A 16,741-nucleotide genomic window follows, 5' to 3' on the forward strand; every position below is an offset into this window, starting at 1 on the left:
TAACAAATACTAAGATTTACAGGATGTAAGAAAGTTATATGGGTCATGGGATCGTCCATCGTGTACTGGGCTGCACGAAGTGCCTGTATTCGGCCGGGAGGAAAACATCTCACCCTACAAGACAACAACATCAACATTTTGTGGTTTGGAGTAAGGGGAATGAGATGGAAGGACTTTGACCTTCTTTTCGACAATAAATTAAAGTCTAATCCGCCACCAGATTACCTGGTAGTACACTTGACCTTGGTTCAAATGACCTTGGCATTTCGTGCGGAGTTGAACTAATTCATACTATTAAATGCTCCTTATTACGTTGTAAAGTATTGGTCCCAGGTATGACTATTATTTGGTCAGATATGCTGCCACGATTGTACTGGCACAATGCAAAATCAGCTAGTAAGATTGATGCCACACGCAAAGCTGTAAATCGTGCTGTAAAGCAATTTCTTAGACGAGAGGGGGGTCTGATCATAAGGCACCAAACAATCACTTTTGCTTAAAAGCAGCTGTTCCGTTATGACGGAACACATCTTAATGAGTTGGGCAATGCAGCATTCCTCAATGGCCTTCAGGGGTGGGGGGGGGGGCTTGAAACCATGGTGTGTTCATCATCAAACACCACTGTATTCCCAGATGATCAATAATTATTAGTATGTTAAATTTTGTTCCTTTATTAAGTCCACTTTAACATTAATTATGCATATGGTAAGGCTTGGTGGGTGAAATAATTTACAGTTTAAGCATACACGTGCATCGCGATTTAGTGGCGGGTGAACTCGTACAGACAAGTTCATTTGGCGGAATCCGGGGATTACCACGAAGAAGGATTTCTCTTATGTCTGTCTCAAAACTCGGGGGGGGGGTATCCATCCTCAGTGCTGGGGAGGATTCAGGGGTCACTTCATTGGTACATGAAGGACCGGCTTGACCCTTGGTGCCAGGGGCAAGTTTGGGGGGCCTACCCCTGTGGGGTGTGTTATCGCCAGGTGGGTTATACCAGGGAAGGCAGGTAAGAGTTAGGGCCCGAGTCAGAACTTGATTTCCTCCTTGGGTTGTGGCAGTCACTCTGGTGGGCACCCAGAGGACTGTTCCCACCACAGTCGCGCCAGTGGCCAGGGGAGGTCACCCCTGTAGGTGGGTAGTGTTCCTTGAGTTCCGCCGGTATGGGCTTACTTTGTATAAGTAGATTGTGACAAAACTCGCCACTAATTGTTATTACAGTCTTATTATCGGAAATTATTTCTAATGCATATTTGCTTGTTGTTAATTCTAATATTCGGTGTATCTGGGATTAATTATATACATATACGGTGTTTATTCACACGTTTGCGCGGAAGATTTTTTAACTATGCACACATTTAGTTTCATTGGGGTATTGATATTTCAAAGTTCATTAGGGTATCATTGGGGTTCATTGGGATATCATTTGGTGTCATTAGGTGTATTTGGGTATCATTGGGATATCATTGGGGTTCATTGGGCTAAAAAGACGCACCGTGCCTACATAGTCAAGTTAAGGATATAATGGAAAATAATATTACTGCCATGCATTTATGTTGAAATAACGAACCATTTTATATATTAAAAAAATGGTTTTTGTCCTTTTTTTTCATTTTTGAAAGCGTCTCTTTTTCTTTTTTTTTTCTTTTTTTTATGGGGGGGGGGGGTAAGGTGGGTTAACAGTGTCTATTACTTACGTAATAAACAGTTGCCACTTCCTGAGAGATCATTGCACTGGCAAGACGATTCTTTCGAGTCTGTTGGAGAGTTTTTTTCTACAGTATCAAAGGATTAATTATTTATTATAGAGAGAGAAAAAAATCCATGAAATAATATGTATTTTTCTGGTATATATTTGTACAATTATTGTTCAAGTTTTCCTAGTTTACCACACCACAATCTAATTAGTTATAAGTTGTAGTTATATGAGCTATATACAGTGGAATCATCAAAATTCGTGGGGGCCGATTTTAGTAAATTGCTGAAATTTTATAGGTTTATGGGGATGAAATTTTGTGTATTTTCTTATACACAAAAGGGAGTATGACTTTATAACTCTACTTTATCAATTCGTGGAGGACGTTTATTCGTGGTTGAGAGGTACCCACGAATTCCATGAAAGTTGAGCCACCACGAAATCTAATGATTCCACAGTATATCTAATAAGAAATATCAACTACAAATAAAAATATATCAAAACTTTGGCAAATAATCATTAAATATTAAATTGTTCCTTATGCGCCTATGTAGGATTATAATTTGAATATAAAAATAATATCATTCATGAATGTACATATAAAATTTGTGATAAAAAAGGTCAATGTAAGACATATTTTGATGTAAGACATGAAAGATATTTTGCAGATAAACCTAAATAGTTTAATGTTGTATGATTTTATGAGAGTTATCTCTCTTACTAAAGTCTAAGTGCATGCAATCGTTTGTTTAATGTTTAATGTGTATGAACATAATACCGCGGTATTAAATGATGAAAGTTTTCATATAAAAAATCCTTTCTTACACTGCCTTGCCTCATCTCAACTATTCTTTTTTTGAATTTGACTTTCGACTTTACCCTGATTTTTATACAGTTTCCATACAAACTTCAAAAATGTAATATGTCAACCCTGAATTGATAAACACTACTTACCGTATCCACTGAAAAGGATTACCCTATATGCAACAGTTTGCCAAAAAATGACTATTAAGTTCAAAAGCTGGTATTTTTTTTCATAAATTATAAAAAATCAAAATCCTAGCAATATGCACACCTCTGATATACATGTATGTACAACTGATCTGCAAAAGAAAAACTGTAGGAGGAGTTATCCGTACACTGACGGTACCCTATGTGCAATATTTTGCCAAAAAATGACTAAGTTAAAAAGCTGGTATTTTTTTCCATAAATTATCTGAAATCAAAATCCTAGCAATATGCACACCTCTAATGTATGAACAATTGATCTGCATAAGAACAACGTCCTAACTTGAAAACTGTAGGAGTCATCCGTACAATGAGGGTACCCTTTTGGCAGCCGCCAACCCCGCCCGGCCGCCTGCCATTTTCACCATTTCAATAACCGAATTGTTCCGTTGGACCCCCCGGTTAAAAATCAGTATCATTGGAACTTTATCTTGCATACTTTTTTGAGATTCATTATCAGATGGTAGTTTTTAAATAAAAAAAATCCTTGAGCTATACGAACTAAACTTTAAACAAATCTCATGCACATAAACTCATTATTTTATAAAAAGGGTATTTATTTTGAAATGTGATTAGTTAAAAAATTAGATAGACAATAACAGTATCAATATACATGTATATTTATTATCAGTGTTTAAACGAATTCGTTTTAGATAAATAAATACATAAATATTGCAATTGTTTAATCAATAAACGTTAAGATATGTGCAACAATAATCTCTCATTACAAAGTGTAATTAATTAAATATTCATTACAATATGCTATGATACAACCATTATGTTAAACAGGAGTAATATTAAAAAGCTAATAAATGTATGTTATATATAAATATATATTTTAAAAGTATAAACATTATATGGCACAAGCGTTGAATACAATAAGAAGCTAATTGTTTATTATGCGTTAGTATTTAATGAAAATGTAAAAAATTTTTGCACGATTTCTAAAAAAATATTATTACAAGCATAGTCTTTGGGCAAGAAAAGATATAAAAAATCAAATTTTCTTGATTTATTTAGCAAAATAATGTTCAAAACAAATCAAATCAAATCAAATCACATGATGCATTGTTATATTGGTCATTTTGATATGTGACAAATAAGAAAAATTGCAATGTCATTATTGGTACTCCTATCCGTTTGATAAAAAATAAAACAATTACCTTTGTGATTGAACTTGAAAAACATTTGCACCCGTTTAGATGACCCAATGGCGTCGTTGTCGTTTTACAACTATACATTATTTTTTTTAAAGAAGATAAGCTTTGTAAAAAAAACGTAGAAAAAAATATTTCCAAATATGGAGTTCTTCGCTTTAAGGGTCCTCCACCCACATGGGAAAAATTCAGCTCATTCTTCTAAGTTACTTAAAGGTATGGATATTTAGCATGTGTTCGACTTGAATTTGACCCCAAAAAATCTATTGGGGGGATTAACCTTTTTTTACCGCTGTAAATGAAAATAAAAGTCCCGCAGTATTCGAACTTAGAACCTGCGGGTTGGTAAACCATAGCGCCACATAGATTAAAAACCACAACATTTGACGATATAAACTGTTTCACAATGCACTAAAATCGCCATATTGTCACGTACTGTCATAAAAAGTAGAAGTCACGAAGTGTAGAGGATCCGTTATAAATATTTACGTTAACATCATATCTAAGTCTATTCATACATGAAAATCGCCGGAATCTAAACAGTTCATAGTTGTGTACTAAATATAAATTACAGTTTAACTTTGAAATCTCGAACACTGATATCTCGAATACAATGGATATGTCTAAGAGATTTGTAAGTCCCAACTACTAGTACTTATTTTTAAAGTATTTTACTCTCGGTTTCTCGAATACTCGGATATCTCGAAGTTTTTAAACAGTTCCATAGTTTGAGAGAAAGAAGTTCGACTGTAGTAATATAACGCTAAACGATTGTGGCCATTTTATAACATGTTTTGTACCTTCAAATAAAACAAAGCTTTAAACTAGTTCTAAGAACTGTATAACAGTTATGGATTTAATTTTGATGATTTATGTACAATTTGATCAAAAGGACACAGATGTGGACCACATGGACCATAAAGCTACACATTAAATATTTGAAACTGGTTCGTAAGGGAGTCATTCTTCAAAACATAAATTGATAAAAATATGATAGATCATTTTATCTTACCAAAACTAAACTTAATTCATAATTTTGATTTACAAATTTGGTAATCAAAAGGGGTTCGCGTTAAATCATTATACAAATCACACACTTATAATTACAAATAAGTATTAGACGAAAAATTGTGTTTGTATTAGAAAAATGGAAATCTTGAGAAAAGCATTCCATACTACTTTGATCACTGAAAAATTCTAAAGTTGAACCGGTCTATCAGCAGTTTCTTCCGTTAATTGACTCATCTTTATTTCATTCAGTTTGGTGTAGTGATGGTCTTTGTCGTCAGAATCAAATTTTGTTTCTGTATAGTGTCCCTCACTGACCGAGACCGGGGGTTCTGTAACGTTGGGATTTTGGTTCTCCCTGTCACTGGATTGGTATTCTATTCCGGAATACTCGTGGCCATTATCATCTATTTGATGGTTTCCTCCATTATACCATGCATTTTCTTTCTTCTTTTGTTGACAGAGTCGCCGTCTAGAAACATGAATATATTTCTGAATATAGCCATTTACTAAGTACAGTTGAACACTGTTAACTCCAATACAATGGGTATGATGAAGTGATTTGTTGGTCTCAACCACTTAATTTTTAGTATTTTATCCTCGATATTTCGAATAATTGTTTTCGACAGTTTTTAAACAGTCCCGTCAAGTTCAAGATACCGAAGTTTGACTGAACATTATTTTTCGTGGTTCATAAGAGTATAAAAATTTCAACAAAATATTGGTGAATATGTAACCAGGGTTATAAAATTGAATATGTACTTGCGCTTAAGCATTTGTTTTGAGAGTGTTCGTGTACGTGTGAGTGTTTATTTTTAGCCCAGTGACGACAGACTTCATCTCGAAATAAATGTCACATGATATCTAAAACCTGTTCTACCTGTTCCCGCCAATATTCTGCATTAAATGCTATATATGTGAAATACCTGGACACTTTCCACCTCGATGTCCAGACAGACACATCGTTTGAAAATTCTGATGATATATATATATATATATATATATATATATATATATATATATATATATATATATATATATATATATATATATATATATATTGTCTGTCTTGAATAGAATTCTTAAAGGTAAAGATTCTCTATGTGCCTCCTAGGAAGAGAGTTTCGTCTGTGTCTATATAGTTAAATATGTAAAATTGATATGTTAGTAATCAGTTCGAAATGGAAGCGGAAAATGTGTTTTATTGTGTTAAATTGTGAATATTTGTGAAACCTGGCCAGTACCGTTATTCACGGACCACAAGGAATTTGGCGGGAAAACGCGCGGATCCAAAGGTGCGTTATCACATGATCGAGTAACTGCGAGGTGTGAGCATTCAACCATATCATTGGAAAGGCCAAAGTTACAGCTTTGAAAGCGACGGAAGCGAAAGAAAAGATGTACCGTAAATAATGCATTGTAATTTTACCCAGTATGCATACTAATTTATTACTCTGTGTGACGTGTCTGTCTGTGTAGAGTGCATATTCCATATCCACGTGGTTGTGTTTTGAAACTCCTGAATCCGAACCCGACTTAATTGTTTACTTACAGAAACTTCAATCAGCTGTTTTTGATTTCCTGTTTCTTTCGATTTCAATTTTCCTGATTTATATTTTGTTTATTTAGATTCGCTGTGTTTATGATTTTCATTTATTTCATTTGTTTATCAAAGGCCTACTGCAGTTCTTGTTTTATTTTTCAAATTCTGTTTAAAGATTTTGTTTATTTTGAATGTTATTTCATCATTTGATTTCAGGGTTGTGTTTGGCCTAATGTTTCTGTTCAAATCTTGCTGTTATGTTAATTTTTCGAAATGTTAGTTAAGTCAGTACCAATCATAGCTAATACCCTGCATGTATCTAACACTATGTGCACTCATTTCTGAAGTACTAATCAGTAGTTAGACGTAGTGACAAAACAACCTGTGTGTTTACCGAGCCAGTCTGTGTGTGGTTGTGTGATTTTTTTGGATTGGTTTCAGTGATTCAGTGCTATATTCCAGTTGTATTGATTAATTGTGTTTCCATATGTTCAATTGTGCTTGTGAAGGTCTAAGTTCAGTTGGTATCTGTCATGTCTGATCATTCTATTGCTGATAGAATTAAGATGTTAGTTGATAAGAAAGGTCGAGAGATGTTTTCAGAGGAGGATTATAAGATAGATTTTGCTGGTGCTGATGCTAGTACACCTAAAATGGGGGATAGGGATCCAAGTCAGTTATGACTGAAGAGAATGTCTCTCCTACTGACCAACTTTCAGAACAATTTGAATTTGAAAAGGATGATGAACTTAATGGTGTAAAATTTAAAATTAATACCAAAATTCCACCTCTAATTAAACAATTTGAAAACGATGATGAGCTTAATGGTGTGAAATTTAAGTTAATACCAAAGTTTCATCTCAAGATGAAAGAAAAAAGGGTTACAGTGAAAGAGATGAAAGTAGTGTTACTCATGTGTATGAAGTCAATCAAGCACAGTTTCTAAGAATCCCACAGTTCTCTGGGGATGATCCACCGTAGAAGGGAGACGTGTCGTATAAAGAGTGGCGTTACGAGGTACAATGTTTAAGAAAATTATCCCGCACCATTCAGAGTGTAAGAAGGTCCTTAAGGGGTACAGCCAAGCAAATGTTGATTCCATTGGGAAAGAAAGCTAGATTAAGAGATATACTAGAAAAACTTGACATACTATTTGGGGAAGTTTCCGATAATGGAATGATTATGCAGGAATTTTTTGGTGCTTATCAATTCATCAGATGTGCTTCTTCCTTTGGGTGTAGATTAGAGACAATGTTGCAGAATGCAATAGACAATGGGTATCTTGACAAAATTTCTAAGAATGACTTACTTAGACATAAGTTTTGGACCTCTTGAAGATCAGAAAAACTTAAAGGTCAGACCCGACATAAATATGACTCCATTATCAAATATGATAAGTTGTTGTTAGAAATTAGAAGGGTTGAAAAAGATTTGTCTATTAGTACCAGAGCTGATGAGAAGAAAGGAGTTGTACATCAACATGGTATGTCAACAGTAACAGATTTACAGGTACTTGAACAGAAGATGAAAAAGAAAATGGAAGATATGGAGAAGACACTTGATGGTAAGTTAGATGAAAAGTTCAATCAGATATTAGCCAAGTTATATACTAGAAAAGAGACTGGGTCGAATAACAATTATCAGGGAGGATGGAGTAGAGGCAGCAATGGACGAGGTCGAGGCAACTATAAAGGTAAATTTAGCCAAGTAAGAGGACATAGTTATGATCGCAGATACCAAGACAGAAGACAGAACAGGGGAGGTTACTACTCAAATAATTCAGGTAAACCCCCAAACATGTAAAGGTCTCTGTGGATGGCCGATCAGGGACCAGTTCCACTCAAGGCCAACAGATTATGTGTGAGTTAATTGGTGAGTCAAATGAAATTATGATTGAAATACAGAGTGAAAGATGAATGCACTTATTGATAGTGGTTCTATGGTATCAACTATATCACTAACAGGGTACAAATTATTAGAAAATCAACCAGAGTTGAAAACTTTTGCAAATCTAGGTTTGGAAGTATCAGTAGCAGACGGTTCACTGTTACAATACAAGGGGTATATTGAATGTACTTTAAAGATTCCATTCCTTGATATTGAGTTCTCTGTGCCTATGTTGGTAGTACAAGATACAGAATTCAACAAAAAGTGTCCAATTATCATTGGTACTAATGTACTTAGAATATGTAGTGAGTAACAACATTTCAGGTACTAGCATTTCTTAACAATGGCAAAGGGCATTAGATACTTTAAAGTGTCAATCTTACCAGGTTACTAGTATATCGATGTGTAAGAAAAGTGTCATGATTGAACCAAACAAATCCATTGTTGTAAAAGGGAGAACAAATGGTGTACATAGAAAAGAAAGTTGGACTTTGATTACAGAAAAATGTGACAACGATTTAAAGTTTACAGTGTGTCCAAGAGTGGTTTAATTGTCAGGTTCTATGGAACCAACAGTACAGGTTACAGTTTGTAATATCACTGCTAAACCGATTACAATTAAGCGTGGTATGATACTTTGTAACTTAGAAGAAGTTAAGATTGTCAATAATTCTGTTCATTTTCAGCAGAGTGATGAGTTGGAAACAAGTGATCCATTCAGTCTTGGAGTTAAGATTGACTCAAATGTATTAAATACAGAGCAACCTGAAAGAGTCATATCTCTTCTCAAGGAAAAAAGTCATGTTTTTTTATAAGGTCTTTTAGATTTGGGTAAAACAGACTTAGTGCAACATAAAACTGAATTCAAGGATGAAACTCCATTCAAACAACCATACAGGAGAATACCTCCTAATATGTTAGAAGATGTTAGAGAGCATGTTAAAGAAATGTTAGATTCAGGGGTAATCAGAGAATCTAATAGTAACTATTCTTCAAATGTTGTGTTACTCCGTAAATCCGATGGATCTCTTCGCTTTTGCATTGACATGAGAATGTTAAACTCGAAAACGAAAGAAGATTGCTTTATGCTACCGCGTTTTGATACCATTGTCGATACTTGAAGTGGAGCAAAGTATTTCAGCAAATTAGACCTCAGATCTGGATATTGGCAGGTGGAGATAGCAGAGAAGGATAAACACAAAACAGCTTTTTCGGTAGGTATCATAGGATTTTCCGAATGCAATAGGATGTGTTTTGGGCTTACAAATGCTCCTGCTACTTTTCAACGCTTAATGGGAAAATGTATGGGGGAAATTCATCTTAAAGAATGCTGGATTTTTCTTGATGATATTTTGATATTTTCTAAAACATTTGAAGAGCATTGTCAATGATTGGGAAAAGTTTTGAAACAGCTAGCACACCATGGATTGAAACTGAAACCATCAAAATGCGAATTGTTTAAACAGTCTATTTCATAGTTGGGTCATATCGTTTCAGATCAGGGGATTTCTACAGATCCGGAAAAGATATCAGCAGTCAAAGACTGCCCAGCTCCGACAAATGTCAAAGAATTACGACAATTTCTTGGTTTCATGAGTTATTATCGTCGATTTGTGAAGGACTTTTCCAAGATAATAGCACCCTTGAACTCATTACTAAAAGAAGAAAGACACCAAGAAGAGGAGACAAACCGATTAAAGAAGTTCCTTGGAAATGGTACGAGAAGAAGATGGAAGCATTTGAGACAATTAAGGAAAAGTTGACAAGTCCACCAGTGCTTGTGTATGCAGACTATTCCAAACCTTTTGTGTTACATACAGACGCCAGTGCAAAAGAGCTTGGCGCTGTCTTATATCAAGGACAGGAAAGGAAATTAAAGGTAATTGCATATGGAATTTTTGGCTTTGAAGTGGGCGGTTAGCGACAAACTTCACGATTAATTATATGGCAGTCAGTTTCAGGTAGTCACAGATAACAACCCCTTGACTTACATCTTATCCAAAGCCAAGTGGGATGCCACAGGTCAAAGGTATGTTGCTTCCCTTGCAAACTGTACCTTCCAGATATCTTACGGAAGTGGACATTTGAATGGTGATACAGATGGTCTCTCCCGGAAACCTATTATTTACTCAGATACAGTAAAAGCCTTGTGCCAAGCTGCAAGTGTCCAGTTACCATATTGTCAGGTGATCTCGGAGGAGGGTTTAACTCAAACAGCCGATGAGGAGAGCTTCCCTACTAACACACTCAACACCACTGACTGGATAGATGAGCAGTCAAAAGATGAGGATGTACATCGGGTTGTCCAAATCCTGAAAAGCGGTTTCCGCCCCAAGGGAGGAAATGTGAAGAGGGAATCCATAGAGGTGCAGAAGTATCTACGGATTTTTTAGAAGCTCAAGGTAGTCAATGGAATATTGTGTAAAACCGCATTTCATGGAAATAGGAAATTTCTACAGTTAGTTGTCCCACAGAGTTATAGAGTGAAAGCATTGCAAGGAATCCACAATGATGTAGGACATCCCGGAAAGGATAAGACATTATGATTAGCCAGGCAGCGTTTCTATTGGCCAGGAATGGAAAGGGATATCAGCAATCATATAGAAACTTGTAGCAGATGCATATGCAGTAAGACCCCAGTTAGGCTTGCAGCTAAGCTTATTCCAATTGTCTCGACTAGACCCATGGAATTAGTTTACATAGAATGTATGAGTTTAGAGCAATCGTAAGGTGGATTTGAAAATATTCTAGTGATAACTGATCATTTTACCAGGTCTGCTCAAGCTATACCTTGCAAAAATCAAACAGCTCACACTACTGCTAAAGTTTTGTATGATAATTTCTTTCTCCACTATAGCTTTCCTGAAAAACTACACAGTGACCAAGGGAAAAACTTTGAATCAAAGGTTATTAAAGAACTCTGTAAGCTCATAAGTATAAAAAAAAACCAGAACTACGCCATATCATCCCATGAGAATTGGTTCCGCTGAAAGGTTTAATCAAACACTGATTAAAATGCTCTCAACTTTAAGTGAGAAACAGAAATCCGACTGGAAATCTCATGTGACACCTTTGGTATATAATGCCACTAAGAGTGATGCTACGGGATACACACCCCATTACTTGATGTTTGGATGGCATCCTAAATTATCCATTGATGTCTTCTTCGGAGTCGACTCAGACTTGGAGGAAGGTGACCATCATACTTACGTACAAAAACTTAGGGATAGGATGAAAGTAGCATACATATTAGCCTTCAAGGAAGCTTGGAGAATTTCTGATGAAAATAAGAGCAATTATGACCAGGGAGTAAGGTCTAGTAGGTTTGAAATAGGAGATAGAGTTTTAGTTAGGAATGTTGGGTTAAAAGGAAAGAACGAACTAGCTGACAAATGGGATTCAGATGTTTATGTTATCAAAGACATTCCTAATTCAGACATTCCAGTTTTTATGCTACAGAGTATCACTAGTCGAAAAACTAGAACATTACATAGAAATATGCTCCTACCATTTAACCATGTACCACCATGCGACTCTGATTTGCCTATTGTTTCCAGGACACAAGTATCAAGGAGGAAAATCATTGAGAAACAGAAATCTGATTTACAGGAATCTGATAGTTCAGATCCAGAAATTATACAGATTAAGACTAAGACAATTAGAGCAAATCAAAACTATCCAGATGATAGTTATAGTTCTAGTGATACTAATGAACGTGATTTAGCTTTGTTTCAGAATGAATTCCAGTCCAGTGAAAACGTCGGTGACAGCACCGAGGAAGCAGATAGCAACAACAATTCAGAGAATAACTATACTTGCAGATAATCTACCGAATCAGTCAGTTTCACCGGTTATGCTGCGAAGGTCTACAAGATCTCGAAAACCACCCGATCGGTTCGGTGAATAGGTGTCGTAATTGGTTTTTTTAGGCCGCAATATGTTTTATGCTGAGAACCTTTTTTTAAGCCGAATAACTGCTTTTATGTTGATTGATTTTTATGACTCAGTTTAAACATTTCCTTTAAATTATTAAAAATTAAAAACAAAAATAGTTTTTATGCCAGTATTCCCCATACCCATATCCAGGGGGTCATACCTCATTACTGCATTGTTTAGTCCAATGGTTTTGATCAGTTGTTGTTTCAGTATTTCAGTTCACTTTGTCTGTTGCAAAACAAGTACTTTGTATTGAGCTGACCAATGAGATTTCAAGTTGTATAATGTATTATTTACATGCGTTTCATTGGTTGGTGTGTCAAGACCTACATTCTGATAATGTTGGGAGTTGGAGTGGTTGTTTTTCATAGTGAATTTCATTATGTGGTATACTAATATGAGTTTTGTGTGATGTGTTTTGATTTTATTTGAATTATGATTTGTGTATTTTGGATGTATATTTATAATTGAATACTCTTCTGGAAATGTCAGGAGCCATTTCAGCCAAGAGTGGGAGTATGTAACCAGGGTTATATAATTAAACATGTACTTGCGCTTAAGCATTTGTTTTGAGAGTGTTCGTGTGTGTGAGTGTTTATTTTTAGCCCACTGACGACAGACTTCATCTCGAAATAAATGTCACATGATATCAAAAACATGTTCTAACTGTTCCCGCCAATATTCTGCATTAAATGCTATATGTGAAATACCTGGACACTTTCCACTTCGATATCCAGACAGACACATCGTTTGAAAATTCTGATGATATATATATATATATATATATATATATATATATATATATATATATATATATATATATATATATATATATATATATATATATTGTCTGTCTTGGGAGAAGCTGTCCTGGTAAGGCGTTTGAATAAATGTAATTGTGTAATTGCTTTATGTTAAATATTATAATGAATTATTACAGGCTTTTGTATAACTTATAATTCTACTGAATGAAGTGAACATTTGACCAAATTACGTTGTCTGAGTTATTTCTACCGACACCGGCTACAAATATGTGATTTTTAAATATAGAGATCGAACCTTCGTTATCCTGTATGGGAAACAATGAAAACATTTTGCCTTACATATTTACATTTTTAAAAAGTATTTTGTTGGCATACAAGAATGAGTCATCTAAATTAATAATCGTTTTATCTAGCAGCATTTTCTAAATATAAAGGAGCCAAACAAGACTTCAATCTTTAAAAAATAACAGATTCATTACACTATATACTAGTAAATACTCTCCGTATTTTGAAATGTAAGTTTTCTCATCTTTACGTGAAATTTTGTGTTTTAGAAACTTGCTATTTAAACCAATCGGTGAAAAAATCGGTTTAACAAACTTATCATTTCACATACATTAAAAATTCTTATAAAAAGGAACAAAATTAACATTGAAAAAAAAATCTATTACATTCGCGTTTAAAATTAATTAAATAAGTTGTTGAAATGATTTACAATGTAAGAGAAAATACATACTAGATGTAAAAATGAAAATGTAAAGCTTATAACATAGCAGACATCATCATTAATTTAAAAATTACAATTTTTTTACGGTTTAAATCTTATATTTTATTTACACGTACCTTAGAAAGAAGATGACGAATATAACGGAAGAAATGACGACAATACCAACGGCACCTCCAGAGAAAAATCCGACAGTAAATGATGGGCTCTCCTGTTTACCCAGAGCTTAATTTAGATAAAAAAGAAGCGATCTTAGATAAGACAAAAGTGAGACATCGATATATAGCTTGCTTCCCAAAGTTGTTATGAACATCTTAAAATATATAGTGTTGATGTTGAGATAATTGAATGATACTTGTTGACCCAACAATTAAAACTGCTTGTATATTCATAAGAGTCCAGGATGTTTGGCATCTGTAAATGGCTACTGTTGATAAAGTGAAATAACAAAAAAGGCAAAGATAAAATAACAATTCAGGCTTATTTAAATGTCACATCACCAAATCCAAAACTTAACTTAACAACAAATACTTTTTTCAAGATAGTTACATAAATGTAACTGAAAAAAATCATCATACATATTCAAAATATGAACAGTTCTGTAATTAAAATAAGTTTAAGATTTGTCTACAAAATTTGATATTGATGTTTCGTGTTGTACCTGTACAGAAAGGAAGGCCTTGCTCAAAATCTCCATTTTGTCGACAGTATTTCACTGTTGGTCCATGTAGAATGTATCCAGGAGTGCAGAAAAATGAAATTGATTCATTGTAAGAAAATGTCCGTTGGAGTGGATTCGTTGATAATTGAAGTGAACCTCTAATGGATAAGATAGGCCTCTGACATGTGATATCTATTGGAGAAAAAACACACAATAGAAACACAGTGAATCGGATTTAAAATTTAAATTGTCTTGATTGAGTATGAATATTGATCATAAAATTTAAAAATTTAATGTTTCAAACATCATTTGGAGACCACAAGAATGTTATCCTGTATAATTCACGATAGCAATACTTTTAATACAATATAAGCTTACAGCTTAAAATTAAAGCAGATTGTTTTCTCTAAATAGTGAGGTAGAACAAATTAATTCCATGATGTTCTGCTTCTTATATAATAAGTGATTTGCAGCCAAAAGGTGAGGGAACCTGATAATTGGTGAGCAAAAATTTTCAGAGATTAGCTATTCTGAAAAGAATCATTGCTAATTTCTATTGTCCATTGGTATGTCTGTTTTAACAGTATCGAAACGATTCAGTACATGTTAACAATATTGTACGGGTCTTGACGTTATGCTGTAGTAGTTATTTTTAGGCAACCCCTTAATTGTTGTTATGTCGTGCTGTTTACTGTATTGTACATGTAATAGTGTATTTGTAATTGTAAATAGTAAAATATTTAATCGCACTAAAATTGATGAGCAACCACCCCTTTTTTTTACTGTGATTAACTACATTCATTCTAATCCCTTAAATGTATTGTACGATCTAATACCGCCTTAGAAAAATGACAAACGTTTAAAAATGTGCGGTGAATTTAATAGGGTGTAATTCATTAATTAAGATTTAAATGGTTTTTTCTGTAATATTTTAAAAAAATAAATGTTCATAATGAACTAAAAATATCGTTGAGCAAAATGAACGGGTTGTTGTTATGGACAACGATGAATCGGATAAAATGCACAGTATTTTTTTTTTTTTTAAAGAAAAACAATTGTTGGCAAAATGGGTTTTAAATTCGATCGTGTAAAAATTAACTTCTGGATTCTTGACAATCAATATCATAGAATTATGAAATATATATGAATTGATGCAATTAAAAAATCAATCAAAATACTAGAATTTTTTTTTCGGATTTGGTATATGCTTAAATAAGTACCTCTTGGAGAACTATAACATTAACTAGACAATATAAATATTGATAACAAATATTATTCAAATTCTAATAATATTACTTTCATACCTGTACAATATGGAAACGGAGGCTGAAGCGTACCAATCCTTTTACATGTTCTCACCGAAGTACCTTGCAGGAAGAATCCCTCGGAACATGAAAACCGTATAGTTTCACTGTAGTTGTATATCTGTTTGTTCGTAGATATGTGAAGATCATCAGCAAAGAATGGTGCTCGACATGTTATCTGTGAAACTGAAGAAAAAATTGAAGCTATTTGTAACTTTAATTGCAGCTGTTATATTAGGGACATTAAAAAAATTCAAACATGTGTAAAGTTTCATTTTTTTTTTAACTTGAAACATCTGTTTGAAATTATAATGTAAATCTAAAATACTAATTCTAAAAGACAACTGATTAAGATAAAATTGCTTGTTAAAGCAGAAAAGTATTTTTCTCTTTATGTATGTGATAGTTGTAAGAACACAAAGAGGACATAAAAGAGAGTCACGATCACATAAGCAACATTTATTCCTATATTGTAATGCTTAATTACTCATATTGTATATAAATGGAGAATACGCAGTTACATGTATTAAAACGTTTTCAATAATACTGAGATTTATTCAAATGCAAAACATTTACAAAACTGAAAAAAATGTTTTTAAAATATCGTACAAAAGTATCAAATTATCATCGAGTAACATAGTTTTTCTCGTTAAGGGTTATTAACATAATATTTTGGTATGAAGTACAATGTATTAAAATTGAAAGATATCATTAATTACAAGTCAAGATTTAGATGATATATGTATATTTCTCCTACGTCAAGACAACAAGAAAGAGATACTTGTAGTAACAAAAAATGGACAATTGTGTCAGAATATTGCGTAACGGATATAAAAGCTTCACTACACACTAATATTCAATATATTGACATTTACTGAATAAACATGATTCTATATTAAACATTATTAGAAAACATTGATTAGTTTTTGACCCCCCCCCCCAAAAAAAAAAAACAAAAAAAACAAAACCAAAAACAAATTAATTTTCATTCATACATGTTCTTAGTACTTAGATATTATTTTTTTTTTATTAAAAAAACCGTTAAGATCAATG

The 16,741-nt window shown here is 33.6% G+C and overlaps 1 long non-coding RNA gene across 1 annotated transcript; it reads right to left on the reverse strand.

The window, feature by feature from the left end:
- Positions 1-3,524: 3,524 nt before the first annotated feature.
- Positions 3,525-16,014, reverse strand: LOC117685821 (uncharacterized). Its single transcript, XR_010707913.1, has 4 exons — positions 15,689-16,014; positions 14,385-14,576; positions 13,843-13,948; positions 3,525-5,341 (listed from the first exon to the last, which is right to left on the reverse strand). It is a non-coding gene; the product is annotated as an uncharacterized lncRNA (long non-coding RNA).
- Between the last annotated feature and the right edge of the window lie 727 nt (positions 16,015-16,741).

The sequence above is a fragment of the Magallana gigas genome, chromosome 7, assembly GCF_963853765.1.
Source record: "Magallana gigas chromosome 7, xbMagGiga1.1, whole genome shotgun sequence".
In the NCBI taxonomy this organism is placed as follows: Eukaryota; Metazoa; Mollusca; class Bivalvia; order Ostreida; family Ostreidae; genus Magallana; species Magallana gigas.